General features: G+C 31.5%; 1 long non-coding RNA gene and 4 other non-coding genes across 5 annotated transcripts; all 5 read right to left on the bottom strand.

Annotated features, from left to right (window-relative positions):
- Window positions 1-3,067: 3,067 nt before the first annotated feature.
- Trnag-gcc (transfer RNA glycine (anticodon GCC)) lies at window positions 3,068-3,138 on the bottom strand. Its single transcript has one exon. It is a non-coding gene; the product is annotated as a tRNA-Gly (tRNA).
- Window positions 3,139-4,297: 1,159 nt separating this feature from the next.
- Window positions 4,298-5,874, bottom strand: LOC117691650 (uncharacterized). Its single transcript, XR_004603339.2, has 3 exons — window positions 5,326-5,874; window positions 5,098-5,205; window positions 4,298-4,569 (listed from the first exon to the last, which is right to left on the bottom strand). It is a non-coding gene; the product is annotated as an uncharacterized lncRNA (long non-coding RNA).
- Window positions 5,875-6,052: 178 nt separating this feature from the next.
- On the bottom strand, window positions 6,053-6,123 carry Trnag-gcc (transfer RNA glycine (anticodon GCC)). The gene has a single exon. It is a non-coding gene; the product is annotated as a tRNA-Gly (tRNA).
- Window positions 6,124-8,163: 2,040 nt separating this feature from the next.
- Trnag-gcc (transfer RNA glycine (anticodon GCC)) lies at window positions 8,164-8,234 on the bottom strand. Its single transcript has one exon. It is a non-coding gene; the product is annotated as a tRNA-Gly (tRNA).
- Window positions 8,235-12,773: 4,539 nt separating this feature from the next.
- On the bottom strand, window positions 12,774-12,844 carry Trnag-gcc (transfer RNA glycine (anticodon GCC)). Its single transcript has one exon. It is a non-coding gene; the product is annotated as a tRNA-Gly (tRNA).
- Between the last annotated feature and the right edge of the window lie 55 nt (window positions 12,845-12,899).

Here is a 12,899-nt window from a genome sequence, read left to right as displayed (position 1 = left end):
AAAGAAAAAGTGAGATTTTGCGAGAGAAAAAAAAGTAGTAAGGTAATCCATAAAAATTCTATGTGATCGCATCTTTTAAGCTGACCTGAGAAAAAAGACTTAGTGTTTGTCTTCTTTTTGGCACGTTGTCGATGTTCACAGCTTTAACATTTACATTTATATCTTTTCCATTAGTACCATTAAGACAATTTCATCAACCAAAAAATGGCACAAAATATATGTGCCTGAAACGCTTTCACATTGGTTGATTTGAAGGGACAAACATTCTCACAAGGGAGACAGTCATCCATTTGTGATGATAAAATATGTTGTTTAAAGATATCTTTTGATCCATTTAGACGAAACATAACATATAACCTTATGTTGTCGAAACATAAACATATAGGCGACTCAATTTTTTAAAATCATATCTTAATTTGAATTCAAAGAAAGGCAACCATTTGTTGTGTCTAATTTCAAACAGCAATCTTTAAAAAAACTTCTCTTGAAGAAAATGAAGGTCTATTTCTCCTCATTATTCAATGAAAGAAAGCGTGTAAAATTGCATTTTTTTTTTACACATAGCACCAAAGAGTCTAAATTCAGAAATTTTAATATTTAACAATGACAACTGAACTCCGTATTGGTTTGCATTATTTGCACACTGTGACATATAATTGTGTAAGTAACAATACATGGTGGCAATTTGAAATCTTTTCCGATTTCAATAATTGTTATATGAAAGACTTTTAATGTAATCAAAATTCTTGTTACTTATACATGCATAAAACCATTTAAGGAAAACAATGCTCTAGATGGTTATGCTAGAACTAAGGTGACAATTTTGTATCCGTCTGAGGCTCATTTTATGTAGACATATGGTTTGCCATTGGAAAGTTTGATTTCTTTACCTGATAAATCCGATAAGAGTTTTGTTTTAATCAAATTTAATTACATTATAAATTATATAATAAAATGAAATTTAAAAAAAAAATATTTTACATTAATTGATGAACGTAAATGTTTTTTACAGGCAAACAAGCCAATAATGCTTACATCAGTATATCTATAAGCATTATTGCTAGGGTTAGCAAGTCTGCTCATTGTTTTATTATAATTGATTTACTTCAAGTCCTTTAGCAGTCATTACGAAATGTAAAATAATTTATTTCAGTGATATAATACGTGTGTATAAAACCATTTAAAAAGCTGGGTGGCTAACAAATTCCCCATCGATATCAGATCTGCCTCCAACCTTAAAAATATGACATAATTTATCATGCATTTTTATTCAGTAAAGAAAAAACCCGACATATTTTGAAATTTGCACATTTTTCTACGTCTTTTTACAGAACTTCGTCTAAAAGAGGTAATTAAAGGGGCATGGTAACGATTAAAGTCAAAATTTGTTTTCCCGTTTTTAATGTTTACAATGCTTCAGCTAGCATTTCTGATAGTCAACCAAAATTGATAATAAATATCTCATAAATATTTGTTGTGTAAGCAAAGCTCAGATGCTGTTTTTGTTTACATTTTATATATTGAAAGAAACTTCCAAGTTTAGAATTTGACAAACGTAAGGAATTTATAGTTTATTCATGTTCAAAACGAATAGGCAGAATAAAAATATCTGCTTGGAAAAGAACTTTACCGGTATATTGAGCCAATTTAAACAAAAAACATGGCACGAGCATTGTTTACATAACAAAGAAATGTGAGCCTTGTGTCTTACTTATATCTTGACGACTGGCACTCAACTTTTGGTTGACTAATAGAAAAGTCTTACTGATGCATTGTAAACATTAAAAACGGAAAAACAGATTTTGACTAAAATCGTTACTTTGTCCCTTTAAAGCCTTAAGGTGGAATGGGACACTTCCATATTGTGACGTATTGCTTATCGAAATAAACAATAAAATAACGTGTAATTATATAAATAGTTTCTTTCCCAATATGTTCATCTAATAGCAGCGTAGCGCAGTGGGTTAGAGGGTTAACTACAAATCTGTAAGTCATTAGTTCGAATCCCGGTGGGGGTTTTTAAAATTTTTTCCTTTCCAAATATTTTTTAAATGCTAAATTTTGGTTAAGGTACTTCACTACACCGAGACTTACACTTTTTAAGACACTACGTCACATGGCGATTTAAATGTTTTGTTAAACTGTTTGTATCAATCGACTCAGATGTATATCGTGATAGCTCAGTGGTTAAAGGATTAGGCTTGTGAACCGCAGGTCATGAGTTTGAATCTGCCTGCGGCTTTTTTTCATGTTTACTGAATGAAATTTTTGAAAATATCATTTTTTTTATCTAAAATTGCACATTTTTTCGCCTATTTGACACATATACTTCTTATCCATCATGCCATCTTTCATAATCGTGTAATTTTCTGCTGATTTTAGAGAATATTTCAAGGTGTAGTGAGGCACCTTAATTAAATATTGTAGAATTTGAAAATTTAAGACTGGTGAAAGTATTTTAATTATAATTATAATCAATGTACTTCAATCCACATAATTATCGACAAATATCCCATACCACCTTAAAGGGGAATGGTCACGATTTTGGTCAAAATTTATTTTTCCGATTTTAATTCTTACAGTGCTTCACCAGGGCATTTTTAATAGGAAACCAAAATTTGAGTGTCATTCGTTGAGGTATAAGCGATTTACAGAGCTTCAAATTATTTGCAATGTAAACAAAGCTGTTGTTTACATTTGAGTGTTGAGTGAAAATTCCAGTTTTATACCTAAAATGAATGTTAAATGTAAGAAACTGTCTATATATGCTTAAATTGAAAAAGAAGGTAGACAAAATCATTTTGAAAAAGATGTTTTACTAGTATATTGAACCTATGTAAACAAAAATATGACACGAGCCTTGTTTACATGACAAAGAATTGTGAGCCCTGTATCTTGCTTATAACTCTACGACTGACTCTCAAACTTCATTTAATCACTAGAAATGCATTCCTAAAGCATTGTAAAAAATAAAAACAGAAAAACAAAATTTGACCAAATTTGTAACCATGCCCCTTTAAAATGGCATTTAGAAGCATTCTCTACGTATGAATTCATTTCTAAAAATTGCATCGGCCGGGAATCGAACCCGGGCCGCCCGCGTGGCAGGCGAGCATTCTACCACTGAACCACCGATGCGATATTTGATGTGATATAATTCCATATCTTAATTAATCAGCAATGATTTATGAATTATTACCTGTAGATTTACCCCTAGGACACGCGCGACAAGTCAACCAACAAATCTAGAATGTTGGTTAACGAAAAAAAGATTTGGTCAAGTCAACCGCGGGAAAAATCTTGTAAGATAAAACAAGAAAAGTCAGTGATAATATTGTTTGAGCTCACCTGAACAAAGGAAGTCTGCGTCTGAAGTCCTTAAGTAATATCCGTTCCTCGGCATTAACATTTCACGTTTTCATTTGTATACTAAAACAATTTCAAAGAAAAATGACCTGCACAGATTATTTATGTGTGAGGCGCTTTTAAGTTAGTTCGAATGAAGGGCCAGATGTTTTCTTGACCCATATAGACATAAAAGTCAAAGGCTTAATTAATGTAGATTTAGTGTCAAGGTTTTTTTAAAATCATACTTTTATATGAAAAAGGGAGAAGAATGGGTATCAGTGAAAGGTTACCATTTGTTTTTTCTGGTGTCAAATACAATGTAGAAACCGTTAGATTTTTTTCCAAAGTCATGGATTACCTTTAAATGGAAGAAAGTATGTGCATGTTTCGCTACACAAGACCGGAAATGGGCTACAATCTACAATTTAGGGAGTTGAATAACTGAACAATGACCATTACATTAAGTATTGTTTTACACTTTGCATTCAAACACTTTGTCTGATAATAAAGTACTCGAAAGTGGTATTATTGTACCTAGTGTATTTTCAAAATTCAATAAATTTCATTAAAAAGCCCATTGCCATGATCATAGCATGCATGTAACCATATTTTAGAAGTGTGTCTCTCCTAACGTGAAATATTTACTGTTACTCCTCAAGTTTCAGTGTACCTACATGTATTTTGGCCAAAAATAAACATCCTCCCAGATAGCAAGCTTATATTGGCCCAGCGTTGGCCCGATGTTATCATTTATGTGGGCCCGATGTTGGAAAATAACATCGGCCCAATGTAATTTTGCTCATCGGCGCAGCATTGCACCAACACGCTGGCGTGACGTTGGCCCATTGTCAGTAGATTGACAGTTTTAATGTTGGCCCAATGTTGGGGCAACGATTTAATCCAACCAATATTCCCCAAACTAAGTCCTTATAAAACAATCTCACAAAGATTAACAGTAAGTCTAATCTTTATTGTTTTCTCACAGAAATATAATCAATATTCAAATTTTCAAATGGTTTTTTATCGTCGATCTATATACTTCCACATCCCTTCAATCTTCTTCATTTGTTTTCTTTACTCCTATTTTCATCCCCTTTCCCAATCAGATGAATAACGAATCACAGTAAATGCGTTTGGTCACTATGTTTAGTTCAGTTCCAGTTTAGTTCTCTAGTTCTGACCTCGTTGATAACTTCAAAAGCCCGTTTCTGCAAAATGTTGCTGTAAATTTAAAAAATAATCATATAAAATGGAAAAAAATAAATTGATATAAATAGAATTGCATTTACATTATAAAAATAATAATGCAGAAAAAATCCTCAATATATAACGATTTAAAACAAATAAATTTGTTTGCGGGAAGGGGGTCTATTTTACTGTGCACAGTTTTAATATGTGTATCAGAAATTTTTTTCCAACATTACTGCTTTTTTACTGTGAATAAGTCAATTTGAATTTTCCGGGGAGGAGGCCAGGGGCGCGGGGGGGGGGGGGGGGGGGGGGTCTGGATATATCCGACCTTCTTTAGATCCGTGTAAGACCCACAGCTTCTGATCTAATATTATCAGCATATCATGCCGATGATTTATCATACAAACATACGAGAGAAGTATTTAATAAAGCTGCATTGAGGATAATTATATCATTTTGCCATGACATATTCTGATCATCTCACATCATTGATAAAAAACTGTGCCTTTAATTCCTACCCTAAATATTGAATATTATCATAATATTAAATTCAGTTACCTTAGATGTTCCTTAATTTGAGCCGATAAACTGCATGGTTCTATTCATCTTCACAAATAATATAGGAGACAGCCATGTCACCGAGTTTGAACATCAGCAGGAGGATGTCTGTACAAAAAATTGCCTTTAATTTGCTTTCAAATTTTCATTTAAAAGTATTGAGAACATTATTGTATAATAATCACCCATATATGATAAAAATCTGTAAAAGAACATCTGCATACTTACATTATTCCTACAGGCAGCCATGATGATAGCATAAGATCAAGTTACTCTGATGGATTTGTCAAAAATGACATCACAGTTCTTTTGGCGGTAATGTTTCATTCACGAGTGCAGAAAAGTTACTATGCATTGATGCTGCATTTCATTCAAAGTGTAGACAAGTAAAATGCTTCATGATGGACACACATAATATAGTCATGTACATTTTTAAAAAATTAACTAAAATTCTAAATCTGAAATTCATTTGAATACATTTATATTTATAGTAACCGTTATATTTTACACATTTCACACATTTTAGTCCGTCGGCCCGACATCGGTGCAGTGTATTCGCGCCCACCGAGATCAATTTGATATTGGCCCAATGTTGGCACAATGTTTATGTTCCAACGTTGGATGAACTACGTTGATCCAATATTGGAACGATGCCAATGCACCAACAGTGATAAATACAAGGTTGGTCCAATGTTGGTCCAACGTCGTTCAACCAACAGCGATATGTAGCCAACCTTACAACCATAAGCCAACGTTGGGCCAACATAAGCTTGCTATCTGGGCTTGCACAAGTAAGGGATTATCACGATTTTAAACCAATCCATTCAGTCTGTTCACAGTCATCAGTAAGTGTAAAATTATTTAATTTACCGGTATCTGTTTATTTAATATGCATTAAAATAAGTCACATTCTCTTTATGTGAATGCATCACATCTTAAACTTTCCAAAAACAAATGCATCGGCCGGGAATCGAACCCGGGCCGCCCGCGTGGCAGGCGAGCATTCTACCACTGAACCACCGATGCGATATATGATATGTTATTAATCCTTAAATTACCAATGATTTTCTATATTCTTACCTGTGTAAACCCCCAGGGCACACGCGACGAAATACCAAAAAGTTCTGTACGTTAGGTTAGCAAACGAGCAAAGCAAGATGTGGTCAGTCGCGGGAAAGGAAATAGCAAGGTAAACCATTGATAAATTCAGTGTCTGATTATATGATTTTAGCTTACCTGCACAAAATTATTCAGAGTTTGTAATCCTGAACATGAATAACTTTAACGATACAACAGGCATATAGGGAGGTATTAGCTTAGAATCCATAATTGCCCGTCTCCACTAGTGATTTAACACACATCAACATCATTTGCTTCATTATCGGCATCTGTAAGATGTAAAAATGTCCATGTCATCTATTTGGAAAACCAAAGAGGGAATATCGAAATCTAAAAATGTCGAATAATAAAAAGGTGTGATAGACTTGTTCTGTATTAAATCCTGACTGATTCCACAAGGCCAAAAGCACTGTTGAGCGCTCAAAAAAGCTAAGGGCAATTTCGATATGTAACCGACTGTTTTGAAGAATAAAAACAAACATAACTTTATACTTGTATTAGAACCAGTCTATCACACCTTTTTATAATTCGACAGAATGAAACATTGCTAAAATCTTGTAAGATTAAAAGTTCTTTAGACCGAGCTTATTTTTATGAAATATAAAAGTGTATAGATGCACGTTATAATAATTAATGAATAAAATGTCCCATCATCTTGTTAAACTATAATTGTAAAGTAAGGATGGGTTTGGACCATATCATATCCTGATCATATATCTGGATCTTTTGTCATTTTCAATGGTGATTTTGTAGTTTGTAGATTTTTAAAAAAAATCTTTATTTAAATACTTCTGAGCATATTTTTATGATATAATGAAAATGATCATTCATATTACGTCCTTTTTGGAAACTAAATTATATACTGTTTGTGTAAGTTCGAATTTACACGTAATAAATGATGATCATATTTTCTCATAGATTGTTTAATGTACAGATAAATTTGAAATGTCTGAGGGAAATAAGAAGGTTACAGATTAGTATACTTTACAAAAAGCTGCTGATTTTATGTAATAAAGGGGAATCGTATCATAACACTGCTGTGTTAAAGACATGACATGATCTAAAATAAAAGGATAGTTAAATTAACCAAACGCTTCAAAATTGGCACAATCGTACAATGTTTTGTTTCAATTGTTTATTGCTGAATATTGCTACCTATGGCTGATATGCCCTTTGGGATTGTTCATAAACGTAAACAAGGCAGAAACAAGAAACTTTCGGAAGGAAAATCGTTGGCATACGAGCAAAATGTTGTATAAAATATGACCAATAAAAGATCAGGGAACACATTATTTAAACCTTAAGGTTGTGTTTCTTTTACCAAATAGATGTTTGCTTACCTAATAGAAACACTTAACATCGGCCAGATTGTATAAGTTTATACTTTTATTATAAACAAAAAGGACATGTAACATATATGTATTGCAGTTGAAAACACATCCGTTTCTTATGAGAGAAAGTTTAGTTATGTTATAATATCGTTATATCAAGGAATGCTGTGATTTTCTCGCAGACTTTTTATTAATTTAATTTAAATACTTTGAATGACGTTTCTTATGCAAGCGATCCAGTAATTTAGCAAAATAATTTTTAAAAGGATGCACGAGAATACGGAGAAAAGCTCTTGGAATACATGTATGGTATATGGTGTAAAAGTGTAATGTTTCCTTGTTGTCATCTACCGTTTTAAATGAATCTTAAAAGTCGTCTTTCATAATTTTGTTCAACTATATTTACCATCTTTTCGGTTGACCCATATGATTGATGCACAAACTTGAGATTTTTTCAAACATCGTTGATCTTAATATAATGAATAATAAGAATTGAAATTAAAACAATAGGTTATTGAATTTGATATGGACTATCCAAAGCTAAGTCAAATGAGAAATAGGAATACGGAAGAGAAATAATTCGTTTAGCTTATGATTATACAGAAATGTAAAATATTGCATCGGCCGGGAATCGAACCCGGGCCGCCCGCGTGGCAGGCGAGCATTCTACCACTGAACCACCGATGCGTGTAATTCTAATTTTGAAAATTATTCTAAATGGTAATTTTTTTTTCCTGGCAGATTCTCACTTGTATAAAAATTACCATCAAAGTGCTTGTTTTGTCAAAATTTATACAGTATAAAAAATCCATAAAACTAAGTTTTAATGACGTTTAAGGCCTGAATTCCCTATTTTATTAGACAATTGAAATAATGATTTTTCTCTGTATATTCTTAACCAGTGTTAAATAATATAAAACCTTTTTTTATATATTATAGATTTATTGTATAATATATTTATGATATATATTTATTTTGATATAGTTTTTAATATTTGCTGAAATCAAACTATTATTCATTTGAGGCCAAAAGTGTTCTACATCTAAGTGTGTAAGAAACATGTTTTTTGTTATACTGTCATGTTAAATACTGAAATCTGATTGGTTTAGACGCAGTTCATAATCTGTTCTATTACCCTCAGCGTTAGCAACGCTCTTAGCAACGGGTAACATTCGCGTAGGTTGACAATGGTTTTCTCGGGGTGTCAATTTCAACTGTTACCCTCCCAAACAGGCACTATTTATATAATGGTAAACTATTAATACACAACTCATTCATGTAAATTCAAGTAAAATAAATTAACAGCAAATTAATAACGTGTTATTTTATATCATTGATGAACATTGTTTTTACTGTTTCTCAAAGCTGTACAGCATTATAATTCTGAAAGTGTTATTACAAAAATGTTTTTATATACTGTAAAACGCTTACATTTATGTCTGTTAATAATTTTACTGTTATCAGGATGGTAACGGGCTAGTCATGTCAGTTGGAGACAAAACAAATGTACATGCTAATAGTTGAATTTTTTGATTTTGTCAAGGGCCAAATTGCCTAAACATAAATATATACATGTGTAATAGTAAAAAAACACAACGGAAAAGACGTTTTGGTAGTAACCAGGCTAAACCAGTCACAACTTTCTGGTCAATACGACCAAAAATGAAAATAAAATGAAAACAATTGTTTTTTCCCCACAGATCTTTGAAAGAGACCCGAGAAGTTGCGAATTTAAGTTTTTATGTAACTGTTTCATTCATTCTAGTTTGATGCCAAACAATACCTTTTGTTTGTATTTCCAGGTCACATTGTAAACTGAAAACAAACGTATAGGACAACATGGCAAACATACGAATTGTTTGAGCAACGAAAGAACATTTCCCTTTATTGGTTCTCATACGAATTCCCAGCAAAAAACCCAACAAGAACCCAAATGTTCCAGGGAAGATTCGGTAAGCGAACCCTGTTTGTCCGAATGGCAAGTAAGCGTTCTGCTACTAAACAACAAGTGTAGTTATTTGTTAGGGGGTATCGTTTGCAACTTAATCTTTATGTCTGGTTTTGATACAAAAATAAGTCAATATCGCAGATTTCAGGGAAGGAATCGTCAAAGACATCTCTAGACGTTGCAAGGATATATATCATTGCAATGTTCAAACACCTAATAAATAACAACAACACGCAAATACATGTACATCAAAGTATCAAAATAATGGGTAGAGAAATTATTCATTTCATGAACTTTTTCAGGAAATATTTATTGTTTTCTTTCATTATGTTTTGATAATAGAATATATTTATTAAACAGTTATAGTACACGTTGTATTTTTCTGTGGGGAAAAAAGAATGCCGTTTAGATTATTTTGCCATTTATTAAAAACTATTCTGAATGCAAAAATGATTTTTAAATAATTATTTACTTCTGGGTATTATACTTAATTCAAATGTGAAGCAAATTGTTCGAATTAGCAACCTGTTTATAGCAAATTTAATAGATTTGAACTAGAAGTTATATCACAGAACAAGGGACTGATAGAATGAGGCAGAAATTAAGATTAATTTAACATTTAACATATCAAAGTATTTTTATCTTCAATAATATATGTGAAAAAAGAGTTTTATTTTAAAGAACATGGAAAAAATTTCTTATTCGGGGGTATGTATTCAATATACGTAATTAGTTTTGGTTTTTATTTCATTTTAAAATGGTTTATGCCTTATTCAACGGAAAAGTTTCTAACACAAATACATCTGTTAATTTTTAATGTTTCTTCATCATTGAAAGAATCAATTTTGATTGAAATCTATTTGTAACCGACGGAACCAATTTTCAACCCCTTATGTAAGAAAATCGCCGACAGAAACAAAATCTAAATATAAGATAAAACATTGTTATAATAATAAATTAAATAAAAATTATCAAAATGAGTTGAATTCTGTTAGGATTTATCTGTATACCTTTGCAAATTGTTTAAAACAAAATAAGATTACAGAAAGTGATGTCGCAGAAGGAGACAAATATATTAAGCAGCATTATTTACCATTATACCATGTAAGCCAAATCTATGACTGTCCGAAACGCTATGCCTGTTGCCTAGAGATTTACGGTTTTGAACTAGGGAAACTCCTCATTAATAACCACTGCATTATTACGTAACAAATTTCGAACAGCCATTTTGAAATAGGGACGCGTGAAATGCATGGAATTTGTTTTAATATCTACGGTAAGAGAAAGCATAAACTTGTTGCTTATTGTATTGTATATGTTTAGATAAACAACATACAAGTAAGTATATTGAAGCATTGATTTGTGTATTGATTTTATGTTAGAGATTTTTATGTAGAAATGCGAAAAACCACAGGGTTAAATCTAAATGGAAATAGAAAAGTTACAATCATAACATCAAAATTTACTTATATTATTTTTAAAGAAGTATAAGTGTATCATTTTATTTTATCCCAAAGATTCATTTTAGTATCTTCTGAGGTAAAATTCAAGAGAATTAATATAAATTAATTGCCTTTAAGAAGGTGAAATACTGAGAAATTTCAAAACATTAGAATGTTAAACTTTGTTAAACCGTTTGAAGTGGGTCCCTACTAGTTTTCTTTCAGGTATCAATTTTGAATTCTAATATTTCTGATAATATCTATAAAATGAAATCAAAGCCCCAAAACACATTTGCTTTGTAAATTTTTCTTTTTCTTAATTCCATTTAAAAAAAATTGTTATGTATGAGACTTTCAAAACATTATAACAAAAAGTTGTGTCATCATTGACCAAAAAAAAATGGCAACTAATCACTATTAGTTCAATAGTAAAAAAAATCTTTCTTTTAATATACATTAAAGCCTTGATTTTTTTTAGTTGTATTAATCTTTACTAGTTTATTATGTAACATGCAGAATAATTGTGTTATGATAATATTAGTGTAAAACATAACCTCATCGACTTGAATTTTACATTATATTTCTGTTAGTTAAGGATTCTGAAGACATGTTTTAACATAATTACTCAGCTTTTAGTTTTACTAATGCATTTATTTGTATATATCAGATTTTACTTTGATTCATTTAGCATGACTTAAGTAATTTATAGATGTTTAGAATTCTCACAATGGTCAAGAGTACTCAAAACCCTAACGCTGTGATGCTGAGGCTTGGAAAGACACAATCATGAGAAAGTTTTCTAGGAATAATATTTTTGTTGTTAAGTTTGTAATTTTGATAGCTTGGAGTTTATGAAAAATATGTTTATAAAAATCAGAATCAAAATATTAAATCTTTTAAGAATTTCTGAGTAATTTTCCTCTTGTCATTGACATAAATATATAAAACTAAAAAAGGGAAATATAATATATAAGGCAGCTTAAGCTAACTTTAATTCATATAAATTAGTACATGTATATAACATGTTATATTCCTAATGTTATTTAAAGTATCTTTTCTTTTATGTCGATGTAGACGTTTATTGTAAGCACAATAGGAAAAATAAACCCATAAAATAACTGTTTTTCTACTCTTAAAAGACTCGAACGGATTATCTTTCTGGATTTTACTAATTTTATAATCTTAAGTATTTTTTCCATTTTATAAGAAGTTTTGTTTTAAGGTTTTATACCATCTTATGTAGAACATGCAATATAAGTAAATTGGAAGTCTATTTCGAACACTTAACACACCCATACTTAAAAGGGTATGTAGTTGGTTTTTGTTCTGTCTGTAGATTGCTTGATTCAAAATAAATTAAAGTGAGAGTTTGTTTTTAAGTTACTTAGGGAATCAAAATATTTGACAAAGGTACATGTATAGACCAATCCACACTTTACAAAAGTTATGTCCCTTGGCCGCCATCTTTGAGAAAAACCCATATATTTCTCGAAGTAGTCTTTGTAGTTTAGAGGGTTGTAACTTCGTCATTTGACATTAGAAATCCGTTTCCGCTGTGAATTTTATCGCCCCAAGTTGGGGCCACCCACACATCGAAGGAATAAATTAAATTCCAAAAGATTTTTTCACAGGACGCCCAAATATTTGGTTGCATAAAGAATGAAAAAGTTGTTTTTTCCCCTTTGACCTTTGGGTTGACCCCGCAAAGGGGAACACCTTTTGCAAAGTGTGGATTGGACTATTGGAAATGTCATTCAATTATTAATTCAAAACTGATTTGAACCGACCACATCTGCGAGATAGGTGAATGCATGTTCATAAAGATAAAAAAAAAATTGCATCGGCCGGGAATCGAACCCGGGCCGCCCGCGTGGCAGGCGAGCATTCTACCACTGAACCACCGATGCGTTCTGAGTAACCAAACAATCTTGTAAATTATTTTTAAAAAGGGTTCATCATTAC

This window comes from Magallana gigas, chromosome 5, assembly GCF_963853765.1.
Source record: "Magallana gigas chromosome 5, xbMagGiga1.1, whole genome shotgun sequence".
Lineage (NCBI taxonomy): Eukaryota > Metazoa > Mollusca > Bivalvia > Ostreida > Ostreidae > Magallana > Magallana gigas.
This window is presented reverse-complemented; position numbering and strand designations above follow the sequence as displayed.